The 23,084-nt window shown below is 37.5% G+C and overlaps 1 non-coding gene across 1 annotated transcript; it reads left to right on the top strand.

Annotated features, from left to right (window-relative positions):
• The first annotated feature begins 8,795 nt into the window (after nt 1–8,795).
• On the top strand, nt 8,796–8,899 carry LOC115835323. Its single transcript, XR_004030310.1, has one exon. It is a non-coding gene; the product is annotated as a small nucleolar RNA U13 (small nucleolar RNA).
• Nucleotides 8,900–23,084: the final 14,185 nt, after the last annotated feature.

Consider the following 23,084-nt stretch of genomic DNA (forward strand, 5'->3'; position numbering starts at 1 on the left):
ATCAGTAAATTTCAGAGAAAATGTAGTTTTTCATTTTTCTGTGAAGAAAAAAGTCTGACTAATGCTAAAAAATAGGCAAAATTCCAACCCTCCTTAACGTAACCAAAAAATTACTATTAAGAAAACTTTTTAAATGTGAAAACTAACTCAAGCAGGTTGGTTTATTACAGATTTCACACTGGAATTCAACGGAATATTTTGTCTTTAACAAGAGCTTTCTCCCACACAAAGTATAGTGTTATGTTTTAGAGGACAGAAGGCTCATATTTGATAGTTTTATATCAAAACAAGCTGAATCACTTCAGCCATAACAAAATAAGTAGACTGTAGATCATCTAAATATATAATCTGTGCTGCACTATGATTTAAAAGCAAATCACAATAAATCCATGGGCTCTGGAGAGTTTCCAAAATATTTTTGGTTTGTGATACAGCATTTCAAAATGTAATATTTTACTTTTATGATAGAAACTCTTGGCAGGAGATTTACTCCTTGAATGAAGACCACTATGTCTTGACTCTGATCTAATCAGAACATTCTCTTTAACGGTTTCAGTTGTATTTTGTTCCCAAACTCTAAATGAATCTACATGCATGTGGTATGCATAGATTAAGAGAGGTTATAACTAATACACTGAAATTTTCTGTAAGACATCAAATATTTATAGAGAAGGTTACCTTTACTGTATGTCATGAAATAAAAATACATGCAAATTAATTTTCCAAAAGTTAGACTTTGTAGGAATATAAATATCACCTGCATACAAACATGTGTCATCATTGCTAAAGGCTTAGATTAAGTATAACTTAGATTATAGTAACATTAAGAAAATGACACATCACATTCCCAAAAATAAAATGAAGTTGTAGGGAAAAAGGGAAATGAAAATTCAAATCCCATTTCATTTAAACTTTCTGTAATATGTGGTAATATTTTTGGCAAGGAAAGAACCTTAAGCTACCCAAGCTCTAATGTAGAAAACATTACGGTTAGTAGGGTTAGATATTTCACTAATGTACAGGGAGTTGTTTTATATGTTGAAAACACGTGCATTAGTTATTCAGAAGTTCAAACAGTTCAAAATTATGTCATGCTATATCTAGCTTCAGAAATTTGTTTATATGAAATAAAATGCTGTGGTTTGTCACAGTTACTACGGTTACCACAGGACTGAACAAAGGGACACGAATGCAGAAATGAAAACTTAAAACAAAAGAAACTTTTAAAGAAGAGGTCTGGGGAAGAAGAGGGCTCCTTTTCTAGTGAGCAAAGGCAGCAGCCCTGAGCTTCTACAGCCCTTCATATTTACTGGGTAGACAGAGCAGGGAGGAGCAGATAACGACTGGTCAGCTGCTTGATTGATCACAGGTTCACATTATTGCTAACAGGCTTCAATGTGCCTAATCACAAGAAACACTGCGCTCGGGGCGTGACTTCCCTCAGCATTCCTTCTGGGCGGCAGATGCAGTTTGTCAGTTTGCCAACATTCTGCATTTATGAAAACAGTTTGCTGTTTACTCATATAGCCTCCAGTGGTATACTGAGTTGATTACGATCCCCACTCTTTCGGCCTGCAACATCTCTCCCTGTGTTTTTTAATTAATTGAGAAAGGTAATTGCAGGCTTTGCAGCCCTTAATTGCCGGTTGGTGGTTCTTTCAGTCTTCACATTCAAATTCAACTGGCTTATGGCTCCTACTGGGGGAACCAAGCCCGTGGTTGGGATCCATGGGTCCCTCCAGTCTCCCGTTCCGTGGTTGCACACATCTTGAGGGCACCCACACGGTTTGTACATTTCCTATAAAAAACACAAGCATACCCTCATCCCCACATTAGTAAATCAACCCAAACAAAAGCAAAGGCTTTTGTGGCTGCAGCCAGGAGGCATGCCGTTGCTGAAGCATCTGCTCCACAAGCTGTATCTCAGCTTCTGCCTCTTTGGTTAATTACCGTGGGGTAAAACTTTCCATTGATAACAAGAGGCAGGCTCTTTCTGATTAACAGAAGGCACAGAGAAAACAAATCAAGGCTTATTCTTCTCGTGCAATAGCACAGTAAAAAAATCAATCCTCAAGATCTATTACCATGAGAGACCAGTCTCTTGCTCCCATATCCATAAGCCCACACAACTTCTTTTCTTCAATCTGCACTGCACAAGTGGGTCTACTAGATACTACGGGTTGTGATAAACTTCCTATGTAGTTGTACTTCCAAATCCTTCGATTCCCTCATCTCTCCTTTCGTGGAGAAGGGTGCAATTTACAGGGAATAAGCAACAGTTCAGCAATATATTTTCCCAGTTCAAAAACCCAAAGATCTTGTGACATTACCACTAACTGAATTTCTCCTTCACAATCAAAATCAACAACTCCTGGGACTACAGTAATGCCCTATAAGTTAAGATGACTTTTGCCCAAAATTAATCCCATGTATCCTGTTGGCAAAGGTCCCCAAATACCAGTGGGAATCTTAGTGGGTTTGTTTCCTCCAATTAACGTAACCCGTTCTCTGACTGGGACATCCAATCCTGCGCTTCCAGGTGTTCCTGGGGAGAGGGAATCAATATGCCTCTGGAGACCCACCCCTGAAACAGAATTGTGGCCTGGATGGGGAATGTCCTCATTGTTTGAGGTGCCTGGGTCCAGGCCCCCTTCTCATTTCCAGACAGGGAGGTGCCGTTTTGATGACATTTTGAATGGCATTGATTAGCACAATGATTTCCCTTATTGCAATGAGGGCAAAGTCCTGGCATTTTTACTGTTGAGAGGGGAACTGTGTTGTAAGGTCCCTTCTGTCCAGAGGTCTGACAGCATTCTTTTTTGAAATGTCCAATTTTTCTACACTTACAACATTTTCCCACTTTAGTCCCCTTAGATCAACTACCAAATCGGCCATTGCTTGAACCAACATTGTAGAGCAATGAAGCTCAGTTCCCATATCTTGACAAGCTCTGAGAAAACCTCCCAAGTTTTTTGTACATCTCACAGGTGCCAGTGCACATTTACAATCCACGTTTGCATTCTCAAAAGCCAAAGTTAAAGTTAGCCTTCCTGTAGCCACAAAATAAGACCATACAAGGCAATTTTCATCCTCCCTCTTCTGTTCACCACCCTCGATAGGTGCTGTGGGTTGTGCAAAAAATTCTCTCGAATTTTGAAATAATGACAAAAGGACAATATGAATGAAATTCCAAACAGAAAAGAGAAAAGAAATAGTCAAATTCTTCTCCATGTTACCCTGATTCAAAAACTTCCCATGCTCTTTACCTCTTTAGGGCACTGACCTTATAGTGCTGCCAGCAGACTCATAAAGGGGTTTCTCATTCATCTGGTCAGTCTGACTTTCTCTGTTCCAGCAGACCTTCCTCGTTCAAGTCCCTATAGGATCCTATCTGTCCCTGTCTGTCCCTCTCTGTCCCTGCAAGTCTCTGCTAGTCTCTATCTGTCCCTATCTGTCCCTGTTCGCTCCTGTTTGGGTGCCACTTGCCGCAGTTTGCCACAGTTACTACTGTTACCACAGGACTGAACGAAGGGGGGCGAATGCAGAAATGAAAGCTTAAAACAAAAGAAACTGTTTTAAAGAAGAGGTCTGGGGAAGAAGAAGAGGGTTCCTTGCTTCTAGTGAGCAAAGGCAGCAGCCCTGAGCTTCTACAGCCCTTTATATTTACTGGGTAGAAAGAGCAGAGAGAAGCAGATAATGATTGGTCAGCTGCTTGATTGATCACAGGTTCACATTATTGCTAACAGGCTTCAAATGGGCCTAATCACAAGAAACACTGTGCTTGGGGTATGACTTCCCTCAGCAGTCCTTCTGGGCGGCAGATGCAGTTTGTCAGTTTGCCAACATTCTGCATTTATGAAAACAGTTTGCTGTTTACTCATATAGCCTCCAGTGGTGTACTGAGTTGATCACGACCCTCACTCTTTCAGCCTGAAACAATAAAATTCTGCAAGATGGTTGTGAAAAGAAATGAGGTAATGACAAATGGGCAGAAGTAAGGATATTTATTTATATCAGAATTTTAAGAGTATAAGAAAAATGCTAGAATATTTTACTTAGACCTCTTAAAAAACCCTTGAAAATATACCAACACAGATTTGTTGTTAGGCTCAAAACTTAGGCCTGGCTGAAAGAATATATTTATAAATGACATACATTAGAAACTACAAGTAAGTCATAGAAGGCAAAAGGGTATCCTAACATATTTAAGGGCAGTATGTCACTAATGTCACCAAGCTCAGCAAATGCCATTTCAAAAACACTGAAACAAAACTCATTACAATTGATTGGCATGCTCCACAGTCAGGCTCTTCAAGACCAAGGCATCTTTCGCATATTTATTGCAAACTCCAATGCTGAAAGCTTAGCTGACCATTACCATCCCAAATGGTAGACTTTCCTGGGCTGTTAGCCAGAATGAACCTCCTGGGTGTGGATCAGCAAATGCTCCAGTTCGTGTTGTGAAGTGTGAACACAAGAAGAGAGCTGTCCCAATGCCCATATGAAGCGACCATATATGTGCCATAAAGTATCCTACTATGTTGGGGCACACCCAAAAGACTCAGAATGCTGTAACTGGGCTAGATAAAACCTGTAGCACTCATCAGAGGCACCTTTAACCTTAAATATTTTAGAGAAGAAAAATCCACAGATTAACCTGTTCCAGGTACTCAACCCAGGATCATTATACTTTTGACAAAAATGAAGAGGGTAAATATTTAAAGTGAATTCTAATATTTCTATTTCTATACAACAACTCACTACCTACTCTTATAATGAAAATTGCCATGACAAATAGGTTGTAAGTATTGGTTCAGACACCGAATTTGCAAAGAAACACCAAAGAAGATGGGCATTCTAATACTTTGGTTACAAAGCAACAATAACAACAAAAAGTAAGCGTACACAATTATAGATAGCAGGAAACTATTTTATTTACTAAGCAGGTCATGGTATCAGAGTTCTGAGTTATGTTAGCAACAAGATAACCTGTGCCTTAAAAAGAAACAGAAGAGACATTTATCACCATGCTGTTAGTAATATTCAGTATTAGACCTTGCAAAGATCTGTCACCGACAATGCCTTATACTACAAGAGAGTGAAAGATGAAAGAAAAGGTTGAGGAGCTGGAAAAATGAAAACTAGTAAGTTCTTTGTTGCATTCCTAAATTAAGGCATCTGCCCTGGTTAATCACCCAACACTACTTGCTTTCCTGATATCTAGGTCAATGACCAAGAATTCTAATGACCTAAGTATGGACTCTACTTAATATCTTCAAGTCACATTGTCTTACTCATACAGCCAACACAGCCCTCAATCGCACTGAAGGAATGTTATGCACTCCTCCTTCCCATCCCTATGGGATATTAGGCAATGCAGAATTCATTCCTTCCTTTGCCAAGTGTAATGCCTTGGTAATACACATCTACACCCTGCTGGCTTTGCAGGGAGTTAGTCAAATCCAGCATCAAGCGTCAAGCTCAGATCCCCTATATAGGAACAAATGGAATTGTCATAAATCTCTAAAATAATCCCTAATCTTGCATAAAGCTAAAATGTACCATTTATTTAGATCAAAGAAGCATAACTTTTGGAAACAATTGCTTTTCCCAATCTCTGACTGTACTTGCAATGATGGTTCCTGTTGATACTGATACACTGACTACAGCGACTCAGAGACAGTGTCCAGGACAAACACAGCTGAACTCAGATTTTAGAAAGCCAGGAGCATATGAAAAATGCTCAGTCATTGTTATTATGATCTTTTTTTTCCCTTTCCTTCCTTCCTTTTCAATGAATGACAGAGTCTTGCTCTGACACCCAAGCTGGACTGCAGTGGTACAATCATGGCTCACCGCAGCCTCAAACTCCTGGGCTCAACCAATCCTCCTGCCTCAGCTTCCTGAATACCTGGGACTACAGCGGCAGGCTACCATCCCTGGCTAATTATTTTAATTTTAATTTTTAGTAGAGATCAGGTCATGCTGTGTTGCCCAGGCTGGTCTCGAAATTCTTGGGCTCAAGAGATCCTCCTGCCTTGGCCTCTCAGATTGCTGGGATTATAGGTGTGAGCCACTGCACCTGGCCTATGATGATCTTAACTTATTCACACCTTTTGACATTGCCAAAAACTAAGTTTTACAAGATCTCTCACCATATCTCTGGGGATGGGAAGAGGAAGAGAAGGATAATGGTCTCATATTCATAATAGTATTTGCAGTGCCTATTCTCACAGTGATAAATGACTATAACCTTTTGAAGAGGATGAGTGAAAGAAAGAGGGAGGCAAGAAGGAATAAAAAAGGAGGTAAGGTCTTGGTAACATATCATCTTGTTTCTAAAGACAAAGCCCCTTGAACTGTTCCAAGGAAAACTTATAATCCAAATAAATAACAATGTACAGACATCACCAGGTCACACAAAAAAAATTTTTCTGAACCCAACTTCAAAGCATAAAATGAATATCCCTTTGGTGTAATATATTTTGGAAGGCAATTAAATTTGTATATAGTAATACACATTTATTTCTGGATTTAAGTACTATATTTGAAAAGTCCAATATTTGCATAAGTCCCCCTAAAAGACTTTTTATTTTTAAAAGTTTCTTTTAAAAACTTAAATCCTGGTCCCTTTGATTCAGACTAGCTTCAAATAGATAAGCAAGGAATTTCAAACAACCCAAAGATTTTAATGATTTCCTTCGGATCACCTAGCATTAGAGAAAACCTAAGTAAGCTTGGGTTAAAAACAAAACAAAAAAAACAGTATGAGTTATATAAGCAGACCCTACCCATTTTTTTATTTAGAATGAATTTGAAAAAGATGAACTATTCCCACACTTAAGTACAAATTTGGAAATAAAACAAGTTACCCTTACTTGCATTTAGAATGTATCAAACAAGGAGTTTGAATCTCAAATTTTATAAAAGTTATTGCAAAGATAAATACTATTTAGAGATTCCTATTTTATTTACTCCTTTTTTTTTTTTCTTTTTTGGTAGAGATGTAGCCTTGCTATGTTACTGAGGCTTATCTCAAACTCCTAGTCTCAAGAGATCCTCCCATCTTGGCCTCCCAAAGTGCTGGTATTACAGGCATGGGACACCATGCCCAGCCTTATCTACTCCTTTACTGAATGTTTAGTGCTAATACCTTGCAACTTTTTTTAAAGACAAAAAGTTAAGGAGTAAAAGCAGAGAGCAAAAAGAAAAAGGAAGCCCATCACAGATAATATCTTATTGCTAAGCAAATAGAAGAATGATTACAAGAGAAATATAATTCAAGTAATTTAGATATTTTATGATTCAACTTCTTTTGCAAATAAACTCTAACTTGGAAGTTCATATTCTAGATCATTTGAGTCTAACAGTAACATCTCTATATTGATACATGCAAGCTAGCATTTTTATATATAAAAGTGAATGGTCTTATCTATAAAAATAAAACTTAATTTATTTGCTTAATTTGTTAATATTCTATAAAATAATTTGGTCTTAATATTATATTTCACTTCTAACTATTGTATAGGTAAATCTTTAAAGAGAATACAAGCAACTACCAAGTACTAAAAAGGTGGGGTACAAGCCATACTTCTCACATCAAAACAAACCTACCTAATTTACTAAGTTCCAGTCACTATTTTTTTTTACTATATTCCAAAACTTTAAAGTTTAATTAGAAGTTTTTTCAAGTACAAAGTTCTTGTTTTTGTTTTCATTTTAGCATTTCTGCTATAAATATCTAGTCATGCAGGTTGAGAATGCAAATTGTCTCATATCCCAAGATCACATCACTGCATATGGCAACTATGCTTCATTCTTGCTCCCACTACATCACAGGTCAATACTCAGACATGAAAGCACGTCCCTATCACTCTGCCATTTTTCTAACTCACATTCTTTAGTGAAACCTCAAATAACCAAACAAGTTCAACAAAAGTTTACCTAAACTTAAGAATATACTATGATTGGCTTTATTATTCTGCTGGCTAATAAGGCCTGACAATAAAATGAAGTTAAAAAGAAACACTTTGATTAATCCATGAGTCAACCCACTATAACCTTTAAGAAACCCCTTTAAGAAAACGATTTCAACAAATGAGGAAACCAAGGCAAACAGAAATAGAGGAGGAGAGAATGAAGAAAGGAAGTAACAGAAGTAAAAAGAAGTAAAAAGAAAGGAAGTAACAGACTGTAAAGGAAATGTGGGAAAAGGAAAACAGCCATAAGCAGTAACAAGGTGATAAATGTATGACATACACATCAAATAGTGGGAAGAACATAAGCAAAGCAGAAGCTAAGGCAATCTGAGGGAAAAGTAGGAAACTGAGGGGAGACGACAAAATACAACACCGGAAACAGGTAAGTCAGAAGAAAAAGTAGGTGCTTTATGCTGCAAAGTAATCTGGCTTCTAAAACAATTTATTGAGAGAAAAATAAATAAATGGTCCAAATTGCTACTCTATGCAAACCTACAGATTAATTGCAGAGATATGAAGATATGATTAAGCCCTCTTGCAAACAGTGGCTCTTCTTTAAGTTCCAACTTATTATTTTTTCTTATAACCTCAAAAGATTCATTACAATTCTGGACACACAGCAACTTGGTTAAAGCACATTAGTAAGAGCTTATGAAAAATAAGGTACTTCTGGGAATTCCAGAGACAAGACTCAGATTCCTCCGGCCCGTGGTCAAAGATCACATGAGTGCTGGCTGCTGCAACCACATATTCAATTCCTTGCTATTCTTTAAGTTGGCATCCACCATCTCACTCCCTCATTATAATCTCTTCCTAGTCCACTTGTAGTTCATAAGCAAGATGATTTGGTTTTCATGCCGGTGTGTGAGATGTGCCTCCCTCAAACCTTGTTACTATGTTGGCACATTACCAGTTCGACATGAAAACAAATGGGCCAGGGATAGTGGCTCATGCCAATAATTCTAGTGCTCTGGGAGGCTGAGGCGGGAGGATCACTTGAGGCCACGAATTGGAAATCAGCCTTGGCAACATAGCAAGACCCTGTGTCTACAAAAAAATACACAAACAAACAAAAAATTAGCTGGATGTAGTGGCATGCACTTGTAGGCTCAGCTATTTGGTAGGCTGAAGCAGAAGGATTCTTTGAGCAATCCCAGGAAATTCCTGGGAGTTTGAGACTGCAATGAGCTATGATCACACCACTGCAATCCAGCCTGGACAAAAGAGCAAAACTCTGATTCAAAAAGAAAAAAAAATTAAAAACTAAAAAAAAATCTCTTTCATCTGTAAAAGAGGAAAAAGAAGGGTACTAGAAGGCGCCCTTCCTTTAAGAGTTCCTTAACCCTTGCTCTACAGTTTTATACTTGAAGCAAAGTAAATCCCAACTTCTCCCAGTCCCTTTGGTGCAAAGATACCCTTTGTTCTCTAGACAATACAAACTGGAAGCAGAAACAGGCTCTGGTTTACAGAAGATTCTCTCTGATGCTATGATATCACTTACTTTATACTAATATCTAATTGGCCTTCATTCAGTCTAAGGATCAACCAAGGAACAAAGCAAAAACAGGTTTTAACCAAAGCTGATATAACACAAGGAGGTAGAGCCTTTCAAATTACCTAAGCTAACCATCAGAAAAATAAGAAAACACAACTTGAGAATATGGCATTTTACCAAAAAAAGAAAGCCCCTGAAGACAATTACTGTGAATTTCTTAAAGATACATATGTTTCTCATTTAGAGAAGACAAATTACTAGGGCTTGCCTAGGAAAAAAGTCAGCTAAAAAGGATACCATCTCATTTATCTCAATACAGATACCCCAGTGCCTACTACAAGGATTCCAAAAGGTTCAAAATAACCTCCCCAATCACTCTCTTACATAAACCCTGGCCAAACTACCCTCAAAATGAGTCATAAACATCACTACCCATATGCAATTTGCTCACATTGCTCCTTTTCACTGCAAAGTCTCCAATGAGATTGACACAGCTGAATCCTACATATTTCTTCAAGGTACATCTAAATTTCCTTTTCTCTTTTTAGACTGCTTTGACTCAGAAGTCATTCTCTCTTTTGGTTACCTAACAATAAGGTCCTATTGGACATATTGGACATTTGCAGTATCTCAAGAGCTTATTTTTGTAGTTAAATTAAATTAATGCTATAATTGAACAAATCATGTTCACACATTTCAAATACAAGAAATGACTACTTACACCTCTAATATTTCAATCAATTTCACTATTATTTTCTAAGCTCACCGCACCTTCCCTCTGGGACATTTTTTCCTACTGAGTGCACCATTTAGTATTTCTTTTAGAAAGGTTATGTGAATGGCAAATACTCTTATACTCTTATTCTACATATGTTAAAATGTCTTAATTTTGTCCTCATCCCTTTTTGTTTGTTTTTTGGAGACAGGGTCTTACTCCGACCCCCAGGCTGGAGTGCCATAGTGCGATCATGGCTCACTGCAGCCTTGACTTCTCCAGCTCAGGTGATTCTTCCACCTCAGCCTCTTGAGTAGCTGGGACTACAGGTACACACCACCATATCTGCTATTTTTTGTATTTTTTTTTATAGAGACAGGGTTTTGCCATGTTGCTCAGGCTGGTCTTGAACTCCTGAGCTCAAGCAATCCTCCCACCTTGGTCTCCCAATGTGCTGGAATTACAGGTGTGAGCCACCACGCCAGCCTCATCCTTGAATAATAGTTTAGAAGGATGATATTAGGGATATTACAGAACCAGCAGACAACTTTTTCAGTTTCTGGTCACTAAACCATGTTTTTATCCTACTTTTGCCCCTTAGTTCACAGCTTACAATAAGACCACAGCCCCAGGCAGAGCTGGCAGCTAACGTTTTAGTGTCTATTAACAATGATGGGCCGGGCGCGGTGGCTCAAGCTTGTAATCCCAGCACTTTGGGAGGCCGAGGCGGGCGAATCACGAGGTCAGGAGATTGAGACCACAGTGAAACCCCGTCTCTACTAAAAATACAAAAAATTAGCCGGGCGTGGTGGCGGGCGCCTGTAGTCCCAGCTACTCGGAGAGGCTGAGGCAGGAGAATGGCATGAACCCGGGAGGCGGAGCTTGCAGTGAGCCGAGATTGCGCCACTGCACTCCAGCCTGGGTGACAGAGCGAGACTCTGTCTCAAAAAAAAAAAAAAAAAAAAAAAAAAACAATGATGGAAATCAGGCAGGGGGAAGGATTCTCCTGGCTTCCATCCCTTCCTTCAGGCATGAGCTCCCCCATCTCCTGAGAAGTGGCTGAGGAGTAGTTAAGCAACTTCCTGCTTCTGGCCAGGAGCTTGGCAGGCTCAGAGTTCCAGGCCTACTTACCGCTTTCTATTTCTGGTCACCTCCTGGTCCTTAGAGATGTTTTGTCTTGATTTTGAGACTAGGTATGTCGTTTTAGTTTTATCTTTTATATGCTTTTGTTGCCATGTGGGATATAGTGTTGAAACGAGACCTTCATGGAGCCACCTGACTGGAACTCTCCTATGTTCCTCCTTGACACTGGAGTGCTCAGCATGGTGCCGACTATAGAAGAGTTGATAAATGCTGATAATTTTTACATGATAAGTTCAAGTAAATGTGCATATATGCAAACATGCCAATGGGATCCTGAATAACAAGAGAAATGACACATTCATAAAAAATTCTAGTGCAATATAGGTTTTATTTGCTTTGATTTATAACAACCATATTGTCCATTTTATCCAAATGAATGTAATGATATCCTGGGTTATTCACAATGAGCTTCAAACAGTTACAATTTTTTTTTTTTTTTTTCAGACAGAGTCTCGCTCTGTCACCCAGGCTGGAGTGCAATGGCGCAATCTCGGCTCACTGCAAGCTCCGCCTCCCGGGTTCACGCCATTCTCCTGCCTCAGCCTCTCCGAGTAGCTGGGACTACAGGCGCCCGCCACCACGCCCGGCTAATTTTTTTTTTTTTTGTATTTTTAGTACAGACGGGGTTTCACCGTGGTCTCGATCTCCTGACCTCGTGATCCGCCCGCCTCGGCCCCCCCCCAAAGTGCTGGGATTACAAGCGTGAGCCACCGCGCCCGGCCCAAACAGTTACAATTTTAAGAAAACCAGGGAGCTAATAGGTATAAATCATAAACACAGTGTTGACACATCTCTTTCTGACTTCCTCTGTTCTCTACATACATTATTGAATTATAGAATTCAATACATTTATAGATATAAATGTATATCTATATATACAATATAATTTAATACAATTCAAGATATAATTCAATACAATTATAGAATTCTAAAAGATGTTTATCTTGAACCAAACTGAAATGAACATGAATCAACCTGAATGGTTTTGACCCATGCAGCCCACATCATCCTCAGAAGTAACCCATCCCAAGTCTTTTTTGTAGAAAGTGTATATTCTAAGGAAGAATAAGTTGTATTCCAAACCGCACCAGGATACAATAAATTTGCAAAGTGTAGTATATCAACATCACAAAGAGAAAAATAATAATCTCCAGGAATTCTTTTTTTTTTTTTAAAGGAAAGAGTCAAAGACTAAAAATTAATCAGGGTATCTTCTGTAGTGATCAGAAAAAAATGGTCTTTGTTTCTGGAAAAGGCTTCTACTTATTTTACACTGAAATATTTATGCTATGAAGAAAGCAAATTCATTAGGTTATTGATTTCAATTAAAATAATGTTTAAGAACATCCAGGCCAAGCACAGTGGCTCACGCTTGTAATCCCAGCACTTTGGGAGGCTGTGGCGGGCGGATCACAAGGTCAGGAATTCAAGACCAGCATGGCCAGCATGGAGAAATCCCATCTCTACTAAAAATACAAAAATTAGCTGGGCATGGTGGCGGGCACCTGTAATCCCAGATACTCGGGAGGCTGAGGCAGGAGAATCGGGAGGCGGAGGTTGCAGCGAGCCGAGATTGCGCCACTGCACTCCAGCCTGGGCGACAGAGCAAGACTCCATCTCGAAAAAAAGCATCCAACTGCCTTTGATTTAATTATCTGTTCCTCACACAATCTCTTTTTAAAAATTTTTTTACAGACAGGGTCTCACTCTGTCACCCAGGCTAGAGTGCAGTGGCATGATCATAGCTCATTGCAACTTCAAACCCCTGTGTTCAAGTGATCCTTCGGCACACAACCTCTTTGATTGATAACTTAATCTTCTAAGAGAATCAACATACCAAATGAAAGTGTACTGTTCTGATTTGAGCCATTTTTTTTTTTATCTACTATACACAATAAATTGACATTGTACTTTCCAGTTACTTTTGGGTAACTGGTAAAAATGAGTTCTTCCACCCGTGAAGCTGAAAGCCTAACGGTTCTCCACCAAAGCGCAAACATCTCTATTTTTAAAAAAAACTCTGTACATCCAATGATTAATCATCCCTGCACAGCCATACTAAATAATCTTTATTTTATTTTATTTATTTATTTTGAGATGGAGTCTTGCTCTGTTGCCCAAGCTGGAGTGCAATGGCACTATTTCAGCTCACTGCAACCTCCAACTCCAGGGTTCAAGCAATTCTCCTGCCTCGGCCTCCTGGGTAGCTGGGATATAGGCTTGTGCCATCACGCCTGGCCGATTTTTGTATTTTTAGTAGAGACGGGGTTTCACCATGTTGGTCAAGCTGGTATCAAACTCCTGACCTCGTGATCCGCCCACCTTGGCCTCCCAAAGTGCTGGGATTACAGGCATGAGCCACTGCACCCGGCCATAATCAAATCTCTAAATCATTCAATTTACAGTTGGAGATAATCTTAGTAATGATCTCTTCTATAATCTCTAATCTCACTGCTTTTACTTGGTACCTGATTTTCCTCCTCCAGCCCAGTGGTTCTCAAATGTTAGCCTAAGGATATCAGAATCCCCTGGAGGGCCCACTAAAACACAGGTTGCTGAGTCTCCCTCCTCCCCACTCCTCACCAGGAAATTCCCATTTAGTAGTTCTGGATTGGCCCTACAATTTGCATTTCTAACAAGAAAGCTCCTAAGTGTGGGACCACACTTTGAGAATCTCTAGTTTCTTCCCCATTTTACTCCTGTAGAGTTAATAAAACTAATTTTACTTAGACTAGACATTCACGACCTAGGGCTCTCATACTAAAGTGAACTGAGTTTAACAATGGAAGCCCTTCTGATTATTAGAGTCCTCATTTATCCTGAGCTCATCTCTTGACCAACCTAGCAAACCCGTTCACAATTCTTGCCTCCACAACAATCCTGCCTCAGTTCTCCCTCTGCTAGAAGGCTCTCCTTTTCTGCAAATCGATGGCCACTATTTTATTAATCCTTATTTATTTACTCATTCATTCATTCAATAAATATTTATGAAGTACTTGCTATGTGTTAGTCACCATGCTAAGTGGTGTGAAAAAAGACCAAGGTCAAAATCTTCCATGATTAACCTTAAATCAACTCCGAACACCTCATTACTTTGTTACTCAAAGGGGTACTGATCCAGACCCTAAGAGAGGGTTCTTGGGTCTGAGCAAGAAAGAATTAGAGGCGAATCCACAAAGCAAAGTGAAAGCAAGTTTATTAAGAAACCAAGTTTATTAAGGAATAAAAGAACAGCTACTCTCATAGGCAGAGGAGCCCAGAGGGCTGCTGGTTGCCCCTTTTTTTTTTTTTTTTTTTTTTTTTTTTTTTTTTTTTTTTGAGACGGAGTCTTGCTCTTTCGCCCAGGCCAGAGTGCAGTGGTGTGATCTCGGCTCACTGCAAGCTCCGCCTCCCAGGTTCACGCCATTCTCCTGCCTCAGCCCCCCAAGTAGCTGGGACTACAGGCACCCGCCACCGCGCCCGGCTAATTTTTTGTATTTTTAGTAGAGACGGGGTTTCACCGTGTTAGCCAGGGTGGTCTCGATCTCCTGACCTCGTGATCCGCCCACCTCAGCCTCCCAAAGTGCTGGGATTACAGGCGTGAGCCACGGCGCCCGGCCTGGTTGCCCATTTTTATGGTTATTTCTTGATGATAAGTGAAACAAGGGGTGGATTATTCATGCCTCCCCTTTTTAGACCATATAGGGTAACTTTCTGATGTTGCCATGGCATTTGTAAACTGTCATGGCGCTGGTGGGAGTGTAGCACAGTGAGGACACCAGAGGTCACTCTCATCGCCCTCTTGGTTTTGGCGAGTTTTCGCCGGCTTCCTTACCGTACCTGTTTTATCAGCAAGGTCTTTATGACCAGTATCTTGTGCCGACCTCCTGTCTTATCCTGTGACTAAGAATGCCTCAACCTCCTGGAAATGCAGCCCAGCAGATCGCAGCGTTATTTTACCCAGCCCCTATTTAAGATGGAGTTGTTGTGGTTCAAACGCCTCTGATAACTTTGTATACACCTTAGAAGTGAAATTGTTCAAACAAGAAAAAAGTTCCCCCAAAGCACATCAAACTGTTTTTTCCAGGAGTGGAAATAAATATGCCATGAATCTGTTTATTTTCTTTCCTGGTCTTCTTATAACTTAGTATCCATTTTAGACAGCTCTAAAAAGAGCTAAGGGTCTAATAAAGATGCCACTATTTATATGTTGAATACATTTGCAGTATCTTCCTCTCAAGTGGTAGGTTTTTAAAAAAAGTAACTGCTGGTAATTAAAAGTTGATGCTCGGTAGAAGGAAACTAAAATACTTGAGGGCAGGAAATAAGACTTCCTTCTTGATATTTCTGGAGTTTACCTAGCAGGTGCTCAAAAGTTAGATGAATGGATGAAACCACCCACTGCTTGTTAAACTTTTTAGATAACATATTTTTACAGATAGCACTACAGCAATACATAGTGAATGGTAACATTTTATGCACTCTTGAGTAAATCCTCAAAGTCCTATGAGAATATTTTAAAATTTGCTTTTACTCATGCTTAATTTTTAAATAATATTTATTCATATTCTAGAATAAGTTTGAATGAAGTCATACAAGTTATCCAAGACTAATAACCCCACGGAATGAATAAAATTTATTAATGATAAAGGAAGCTTTCAGATAGACCCAATTAAGTCAATTTTATAATTTTATTAAAGCTTGACAGAAGAGTCCATGTAAGTGCAATAAAGTTTAATGGAAACTCAGTCTGGTACTAAAAGAGTAGGCATTATATGCAATGAAAGTATAAATTATAAATTAAGAAATAGTCTTATAAGAAGTTTGAATTTCCTCGAAATTAGCCAACATATACTAACAATCAAATTTATATGTTCTGTTAAGAAGACAGCTACAGTGATGCTATATATTGTTTGTACAGTCTGCATTTGAAAAATGCAGTTATTCTTTAATTAGCCATTTCTAAGCCAAAGTTAATGGTTGTTTGAAAATGAGGCTCATTACATGATTCTGCAAATGTACTCTGTAATAACTAACATTACCACACAGCTGTATAAACATATTTACCATGACATATTCTTTTACCACAGGTGTATGTTTTCCATTCTGAGCATTACTAATATGCATCTGAGACTAGTCTGATTTAGAACTAACATTTAAGGGAAGAAATATTTCTTAAATTATTTAACTATTTATAAAATAATATTTTAACTGGAGAACACTTAATACATCATAATCCATCTTATTTTTAGAGTTTTTATGCTCCAACTTGTTCTTAAATCAGTTTATTATAGTTACTTCTTTCTTATTTTAGATCTATTAATAATAGAATCCTCACCTAAAAAGTCAATAAAATCAGTCCTGAAATAAATGATCTGATTTGTATTTACCAGCAGGCATATTTGCAGCATGAGTAGTTTTTATGTCTTTCTGGTAACAAATACAGTTTTTGAAAGTAAAAATATTCCAAAAATATAAGCAAATGACTGGAAATTATTAGTTAAAATATGAGGCCAGGGGCGGTGTCTCATGCCTGTAATCCCAGCACTTTGTGAGACTGAGGTGGGCAGATCATGAGGTCAGAAGTTCAAGACCAGCCTGGCCAATATGGTGAAACCCAATCTCTACTAAAAATACAAAACTTGACCAGGCATAGTGGTGTGTGCCTGTAGTCCCAGTTACTCAGGAGACTGAGGTAGAAGAATTGCTTGAACCTGCCAGGCAGAGGTTGCAGTGAGCCGAGATAGCGCTACTATGCTCCAGCCTGGGCGACAGAGCAAGATTTCATCTCAAAAAAAAAGAGTCTCTGAATAAACTAAAGATAAATTACCATTTCTAAATTTATATAACATATCATATTAAAAGAGAAGCTATCAGAAATAAACTATAGTCTCTTTTTAACATCATGAATACTAATTAATGTACTAAATGATACTGAAAACATCTATAAATATGTTTCTATATAAATAACATCTTTGGTATAGCTCAGAACAAAAGGCTTAGTAATGACTTATGATGTAATAGTGAAGACTGAATGACTACTTAAGCGCAGAGGTTTAGGAAGCTCACACAAATATATTTTCTATCTAACAAGTAATTCAGACAATCTTGGAGATAACTTTCTAATTTTGGAAATGCAAAATACATTAAAAACCTCACATTGGCAGGTACTGGTTTTAAAAGATGTCTAAACCTTTACATAATGAACATGAGAATATTTTTCAGCTTTTGTCCAATAACTTATTAGCTTCATCCTTCCCAATTAGGGAAATGAATAAGAAGACTATTTTTCTTTTCCATAAAAGGAATTTGAATGGCAGGAGTACACAACTCATATACTAGGTTTTATTTGATCTAAGTAAGGATGCCACACAAACACTGAAGCAGATTAAAATAAAAATAAAATATATTTAAGCACAAATTTGATGTTTATGCACTCTATTGCCTCCTTCTGAGGAAACACCCAAACATAAGCCTTCTAACACACAGAAGTAGTTGTCTTCCCTAACCTCTGAGTAAACACCTCAGAACCTGGGAATGGCTTAGGTATCTGATACATAAAGAATTTAGACTAGTAATCTTTGGTGTACTTGGAAGGCAATGTCAAATATCTATGATACCATCTAATTTTACATAGTGCAGGTTAAGGTCACACTACATCTAAAGTTCTTAAACAGTGATCACAAAGCCAGCTTAAAACACATGAGCTCTTTAAAAAGTCTGCAGAACTTTGTTTTCCCTCTCATCACAAAGGGAAAGAAAAAATAAGCAATTGGTTATATTAAAACAGATATCCCAAGTTATCCAATATCCTAGTAAATATATTTACATATATAAATTTAGTATTTACTTTTTATAATATGTATTTAGAAATACCAAAATGCCCATTTCTCTGCTCATTTTGATTCTTATATCTCACACTTTCCATCTGGGTTCAATTTCCTTTTAGTGAAGTATATGCTTTTGTAGCATTTCCGACAAAAATATGAGTATTGGCCAGTGGCTCACACCCATAATCCCAGCACTTTGGGAGGCCAAGGCAGGTGGATCACTGGAGGTCAGGAGTTCCAGACCAGCCTGGCCAATATGGTGAAACCCTGTCTCTACTGAAAATACAAAAATTAGCCAGGTATGGTGGTGGATGCCTGTAATCCCAGCTACTCAGAAGGCTGAGGCAAGAGAACCGCTTGAATCCGGGAGGTAGAGGTTGCACTGGGCAGAGATCGTGCCACTGCACTCCAGCCCAGGTGATAGAGTGAGTGAGGCTCCATCTCAAAAACAAAAAACAAACAAACAAACAAACAAACAAACAAACAAAAATCTATAAGTATTACATCCTCAGTCTCTGCAGGTCCCCAAATATCTTTGTTTTTCACTCTTATTCTTATTTCCCTCAGTACTTTAAAGACATTATTCCATTGCCTTTGTCATCTATTAGAAGTCCATTTTCAATCTTCATTTTTATTCTTGGTAGAAAACCAATTTTTTTGTCTCTAGTCACTGTTAATACTTTCTCTTTTTCTTTCAGATATCTACTTCATACCTCACATCTCTCACAAATCCTTCATCCTCAAGTTTGGCTCATTATCTACTTCACTAAGAATACAGTAAGAATATACAAGCAATCAGAAGAGAACTTCCACAACTTATCACCATCAGAGCTATTCACCCACCAGCATCTGTTCGTAGGTTAGTTTTCTGCCATCCTGCATGTTTCTAGAGATAATCTGTCCTTACTTCTAAAAATAATCCCTCCATTTGTGTACTATATTCCACTTCCTCTCATCTACTCAAGAAGACCATCAAATACTTCTCATCTTTCTCATTTTCCCTCTCTGTTGGATCATTCCCAACAGCATACAAATATGCTTTTATTTTTCTCATTTCAAAAATAATACAAAACAAGTAAAATACCTTTCTCAGTCCTACAGCTCCTTAGAAATAGTACACAGATTTCCCTACAAAGTACCTAACTTTAGCTCCCACTCATCACTCTGTTCATATATTAGTAACAATAATAGTTAACTTGATGGAGATCATACTGCAATCAACTGAAAACATCATTGACTTCACTATCTTCATCTTGATCTCTTATCTCCAATTTGTCAGATGAGTTACTATCCTGCCTTAAAAGTATGTTCTGGGTATTTTGGTTGTTGCTATTTTAATTTAAAGCATAAGTACAGTTAAGTTTCAGTCTTTCAGATTATCCAAGTATATAGTTTACAAATTTGTTGAGGTTCATTACTTTTCCATATCATAATTAATTCATTACTTAATAGGATCTCCAACAGAAAAAAGAAAACAGAAGCACTGAAAATCCACAAATTATGTATGCAATAATGTCAAAACTACTCATCAACTAGATTTTCTTTTTTATGTATCTCATCTACTGACATAGACAATCCAAATTAACTGTATCATGTGAATGGGTATGTATGACATAAATGGTTTCACATATATCATTTTAATCCTCATTCTTAGCAAAAGAGGCAAGTACTAAGATTATCCTTATTTTATCAATGAGGAAACTAAGGCTAAAAAAGTTGTCCCTAGTTATACCATGAGAAAGTGATAGCATTGACATTCAAACCTAGACAGTCTGAATCTAGAGCCTAAATTCATAACTGCTGTACTATATACAATCTCAATTCTACTGATTCATGTTAATAAGGAAATATATGTGATGATTTTAAGAACTAAACTACCTGTATTTTACTTGTTTTAATCTTACCAGCTTACATAATTACACAGCATATCTTATATCTTTTATTAAACTTTACAGTAAAATTATTTGAACTCTTGAAGTCCAAAGCATTTTGGGGTTGCTAAAAACAAAACCATGATTTTTTTAGAAATTTTTCATTAAGGCAACAGACAGCTTTACATAGTACTTAACATTAAACTTCCTCTTGCTGGCCAGGCATGATGGCGCATACCTGTAATCCCAACACTCTGGGAGGTCGAGGCAGGTAGATGGCTTGAGCCCAGGAGTTCAAGGCCAGCCTGGGCAAGAGTGAGACCCTGTCAAACAACAAAAAAGAAAAATTTGCTCTTGCTGAGGTGGGTGTAGTAGCTCACACCTGTAATCCCAAGTATTCAGGGGGCTGAGGCAAGAGGATCTCTTGAGCCCAGGAATTTGAGGCTGCAGTGAACTATGATCATGCCGTTGCACTACAGCCTAGACAACAGCACAAGATCTCATCTCTTAAAAAACAATTTTCCTCTTGCTCTAGGTTAACAATCTCATTCCTGTAAGCCAGACAATATCAAACAAGACCCTCACCCTTGGCAGTGAGGTCATAATTAAAATGGAGATTTTATTTTGACTACCTGATGCACATAAAAGTTAGCATCTAATGCGCAACATAACTCTCAAGCATTTATTTAATTACTCTTAAGCATTTCACCAACTTGAAAATCACCTATGATAATTCATCAACTAAGAAGACATGTTCTAATTCTTTCTCAGGCAGATACTGAAAACAAATAACTTTTTAAAATGTTTTAAATATCCTATGTTAGAATCGGAGACTATTTTCTTGCTCCCCCCATGAGTCCTCCCCCAAATTCAAACAGGCTGATATTTGGGGGAGGTAGCACAATGACATGGAAAGACTGTATTAAACATAATTTCTGTGAGCCTTGGTTTTCTCATGGCCTTGCTGTAGGAATCAAAAAGGTAAAGGACTATATTCATATAAAGTATTCTTACATAAGAATATTATATATTCCTATATTTATATAAAGTGTTACTTCAAATAGAAGCTGCTTAAAAGGTATTCATAATTTACTTTGTAAAAAGATATTTAATTCTTTTCTCCAGAAATATTAAAGATTAAATGTCACAAGGTGAAAATAACTTCATGTTAGGTGTGTGCACAAGTAAATCAGATCGGGCCCAAGTGTATCAACTAGATAAGTTAATTTAAACTAGTCAAGAAGTTTAGCTTACATATACAGGAGATATAAGGCAATGAAAGTAACATAATATAACCAAACCCTGAAAGCAGCCTCATACATTATCTATTAAACATTGAAAACAGTATCTTCCCGCCAAGTGCAGTAAACTGTCATGTGGGTCATGTGAGTGACACATTTGAAAATGTTTGAAACCATTAGGCATCTTTTAATTCAAAAAATTTCTGTTATTATTAAATTCCCCAAGTCTCAGCATAACACAGTTTACCCAAGTAACAAACCTGAATGTATACACTTTAATCTATAATAAAAGTTGAAATAAAAAAAAAATGGTACACGGCACATCGATACACAATGTGTAAAACGGTTTAAGGGATAAATGTATTAATACATTCCTGAATGAATGAACAAATGAAGGAACACTTCAAAAAATTTTTGGCAGGAAGAGTTTCAAGAGTTACAAATTAAGAATTTTCCATTTGTTTTTCAACCAATCACCTTTACTCTTTAAGAACACTCTATGCCACATAAAAACAAAGTTGATACTTCAGTAACTGTGTTCCCTCCCCAACAATCAGCTCTATGATCTCAGTGTTTAAAAAAAAATTCTATTTACCACTTCTGAAAAAGACATTTTGATACTGGCTTCAACTTTTATAAAACATGTGCTAGTGCAGGCTTTTTCCACCCCAAACAATGTTTACATCCCTGCAGTTAGATTTCTTCCACATACTACAAGCTATAATCCACATAATAAAAGCTAAAATCCCTGACCAAAACTTTACAGATAAGTGGATTTAATAAGAAAGTGTATGTTTTTCCTCAACGAACATGACTAGTGAATATCAGATGTCACCAGTTCATCTGCAGGATATCAAGACACAAAGCAGGGGAAAAAATTACAGTAAAAATGTGCTACTTACTGGGAAGATGTAAGACTTAAATATTCCTATGATTCAGATTCGATGGGGAATATCTTTTTGAAAATAAATCCAAAATGGACATGTACATGTTTTTACATTACATGTATGTTTAACTAAAACACCAAGTACTTTAGCCTCTGTACATACAGAAAAGTAAATATAATAAAACTGGTATGTATTTTTAAAATAAAAACATTCAAATGAAAGTGAAAGTGATGGATGTTAAGAAATGTTTTCTTGAGGGAATAAGGCTTACCTCATTAGTTCTAGATTTAACCACAACTATTACGGGCAAAATGAAATTATTAATGACAGGTTCATTGAATTGCCTCCCAGAAGGCTTAATAAAGTATCCTAGGAATACAGTACAACTCCCCATAAATTTAGCTGACAAAGGCTTTTAAAAAGTATACAAAACTATATGCTAACAATATTTTTCATTATTTTTAAAAGTTTCATGTTTTTATTTTTAAAGAACTTTGAGGTATAATTTATATACAATAAAATGTACAAATTTTAAACACACAGTGCAATGAGTTTTGACAAGGAATAGATGCATCCATGAAACCACAACCTCAATGAAGTTATAGAATATTTCCATCACCACCAAAAGTTCCCTTGTACCCCTTTGTAGTTAATCTCCCCACTATATTCCATCACAGGCAAACTCCGATCATTTCTATCATCATAGTTTTGCCTGCTCTAGAACTTCCTAAATGGAACTATATAATATATACTCTTTTGTGCCAAGTCTTTTATGCAACAGATATCTATAAGATTCATCCACACTGTCTTTTTATTGCTGAGGAGTATGCCACTGAATGACTATATCAAAATTTGTTTGTCCACTTCCCTATTCATGGATACTTAGATTGTTTTCAATTTGGGGCTATTACGAGTAAGACTGACATGGGCACTCATAAGTAAGT

Source organism: Nomascus leucogenys, chromosome 5 (assembly GCF_006542625.1).
Source record: "Nomascus leucogenys isolate Asia chromosome 5, Asia_NLE_v1, whole genome shotgun sequence".
Lineage (NCBI taxonomy): Eukaryota > Metazoa > Chordata > Mammalia > Primates > Hylobatidae > Nomascus > Nomascus leucogenys.